The sequence below is a fragment of the Silene latifolia genome, chromosome 3, assembly GCF_048544455.1.
Source record: "Silene latifolia isolate original U9 population chromosome 3, ASM4854445v1, whole genome shotgun sequence".
NCBI classification, from domain to species: domain Eukaryota; kingdom Viridiplantae; phylum Streptophyta; class Magnoliopsida; order Caryophyllales; family Caryophyllaceae; genus Silene; species Silene latifolia.
The window spans coordinates 70,660,336-70,663,570 of record NC_133528.1 but is presented as its reverse complement, the minus strand read 5'-3'; the positions used below and the strand labels follow the sequence as shown (position 1 = coordinate 70,663,570).

At 38.8% G+C, this 3,235-nt stretch overlaps 1 non-coding gene across 1 annotated transcript; it reads right to left on the bottom strand.

Annotated features, from left to right (window-relative positions):
• Positions 1-2,381: 2,381 nt before the first annotated feature.
• On the bottom strand, positions 2,382-2,488 carry LOC141650796 (small nucleolar RNA R71). Its single transcript, XR_012546811.1, has one exon. It is a non-coding gene; the product is annotated as a small nucleolar RNA R71 (small nucleolar RNA).
• Positions 2,489-3,235: the final 747 nt, after the last annotated feature.

Below are 3,235 nucleotides of genomic sequence, written 5' to 3'. Positions count from 1 at the left end.
TTTAGTTCTTTGTTTTGCATATTCTTTGAGATTTTGATCCCTTGGTAGGAAAGGAGTAAGAATCTTGCATTTTCATGGCAAAACGAGACTAAATTGATCGAATTCAATGATCAAGCATCAAGGAGAGACAAGATTAGAAGGCCTTTGTACATATCATAGTAGAAGAGCAATGTTGAGAAAGGATCCTTGAGTCCCCAAGGAAATCCCCAAGGAATTTATGAAGAAAAGGGAAGAAAAGAAGAAGATTTGTTGCCGATCGACAATCCGAGCGGATTGTCACCAATCCGTCCGTCCCCGCAAAGAAGACAATCTGAGCGGCTTTGCCACAATCCGCTCGGATTCCCCCTCCACAATCCGCCCGGATTCCCCTGAATCCGCTCGGATTCCAACGCCAGAATCCGCCCGTCCCGACCCCATTCCGCCCGGATTCTAGCACAGCACGGATTATCTTCTCCAAGCTACGAAGAAAGAAGCCCTTCTCTCAGAAAATACCGGCTCCTCCTTGCTCAACTTAAAAAGTGTAATTACTAGTTTAGCCCTTAGTTAACCCTAATGCATCCTCCCTAATTTCTTCTATAAATACCCCATTAGTCTAATTAGAGGAGCATGTTCTTCTTATCAATAATTAGTGTAGTTAATATCAATCAAAATCTCTCTTTAATATTGTAATCAAGTATTAATCAAGTTTTAATCCAAGTTTTAGTTCTTTAATCTCTCTTTTGTTCATCCTTTATTTTGGGTAATTGAAGATTATTTGGGTTATTGTTGGGAGATTGACAACCTCTCAATCAAGCATTCAAGTACTTCTATTATTCTTGCTTTGTTATTGGAATCATTAGTAGGTATAATCTCTTAATCCCTTTTTAATTATTGTTAATTACTTTCATTTATTCATCATGTTTCATATTGTTGGTATGATTGACAACCTTGCTAGCATGATCAACATGATAATGAGTGAGTAGTCTCTTAGCTAGGGTTAATGGGTGATTAGGGGAAACCAACATGGGGAATGATTCATGCTTAAATTAATATGCTTTCATGTTTTATTTGCTTGCTTGTTTTGATCTCAACTCATGCACATGTTATATTTGATGAAATGCTAAGCCTATGAATCCTTGCATTTACTATCATCTTCTATCTTTTCAATGAGACTTGTAAGACATAACCCAACTCGAGTCTCATTAGACCATGCATGTTGTTGAGTAGGAAAGATTAAGTCGACTTGTAGGTGTTGTACAATCTAATCGATTCGGCTCCGGGACCCAAACTTTCCTAGGATTGTAAGATATAACCCAACTCAATCCATCACAACAATAATTGCTTGCTTATAATTTGAGAACATGTTTGTATGATCATATCCCATGATTCCCCTATGATCCCATGACACCCTAGTGCCTTTAATCAATTGTTTACACCCCTTTAATTCATCTTGCTTGTTTATTTCCATTGCTATTTTAGTTTAGTAACCTTCTACATCAACCCAATTTGTGACACCCCTTAGACACCACTAGTTACAATAGAAATCTCATTTCAACTCCCGTCCCTTGGGATCCGACCTTTACTTGCCTCTTTACTAATTGTAGAGTTGTTTGTGGAGTTATAAATTGTGTTTTGATTCGACCGTGACCAACGACCACATCTTAATTTGTGAACACTTAGCGGGATCGCATAAAAAATGGCGCCGTTGCCGGGGACAGTGTTTGTTTGATTTAGATTTCTTTTTATTGTCATTAGTTGTGTCTTTCTTCGCCTTGAGGAAGTAAAACTCCTCAAGGTTTGTTCTAATCATTTTCGAGTTGTTTGATATTTTGCATGTCTAGAAGGTTACAAAGTGATTTGTTACCTTTTGACGTGAAATCGAAAGAACCTTGACGAACAATAGGAGAGTTGTTAGGAGGAATTTACGAGGTATTAGTGAAGTTGTCCAACCCACTAGTGAGTTTGTCAATCCTTTCGCAATAGAAGGAGAAGAAAACCCATTACACAATACCCCACAAAATCCACCTACAATGCCAAAATTCTCGTCACACTCCGTGCCCACCGAGGAGAATCTACCAAATGGTACTCCTACACCGCAACATCTCACCGGAAATTTTATTGCCAAGTCCGCCTTCATCCAATTAGTTGAGAGGAACCAATTCGGGGGGATGCCTAGTGAGGACCCTCATTCTCATATGGAAACCTTTTGCGATTATTGTGATGCTATCTCTCAAACGGGCGTGACTCAAGACCAAATTAGATGGGTCTTATTTCCTTTTTCCTTAATCGGCACCGCCGGCTAATGGTTGAAGGGCCTTGATAAGGCCACCCTTGGAATAGATTCTTGGAAGAAGTTGGCTCTAGCTTTCTACAAAAAATTCTACCCACCGGAAAAGACTAACATGCTAAGAGCTCAAATTACGGGTTGTAAGCAAAGGGATGAAGAGTCTTTGTATGAAGCTTGGGAGCGGTTCAAGGGAATTTGTCGCTCATGTCCTCACCATGGACTTAGCGAATGGTTTTTGGTGCAACAATTTTGGAATGGTTTATATGAAGATTCTAGGAACATTCTCAATATGGGATCAAATGGAATGTTCACCGAAGTTGATGACAATCAAACATGGAACAAGATTGAGGAAATGGCGGTCCATAACTCACAATATAGTAGACCTCGCAAGGCTACTAGAGGAGGAAAGTATGAAGTGGACTCCGTTACTCAATTGGGTGCATGAACTGGAGACAAAAATCTATTTCTTTCACTCAAACCTTTTAATGGCGGCAAGGTTACCTTTGGAGACAATAAGAAAGGTAAAGTAGTAGGAATTGGCAAAATAGGTATTTCTCCTTCTCACGCAATTAGTGAAGTATACCTTGTAGAGGGTCTAAAACATAACTTACTAAGTATCTCACAATTATGTGATAAAGGCAACAAAGTCGTATTTCATTCATATGGTTGTCGAATCATAATTGAGGGAACTAGTAATGTTATCCTTGAAGGACAAAGAAAGAGAAATGTATACATGATTGATTTAAATGCTATTCCTACTAACACTTTTACATGTATGAAAGTAACTTTGGATGATCCATGTTTATGGAATAAGAGGTTTGCACACATAAGTTCAACCATTTTAAACAAACTCAAAAGATGGGACTTGGTAGAGGGATTACCCACAATCAAGTTCGATCAAGAGAGCTTATGTGACTCTTGTGCTCGTTGTAAACATGTAAGATCATCTTTTAAGCCTAAAAGGGTGAT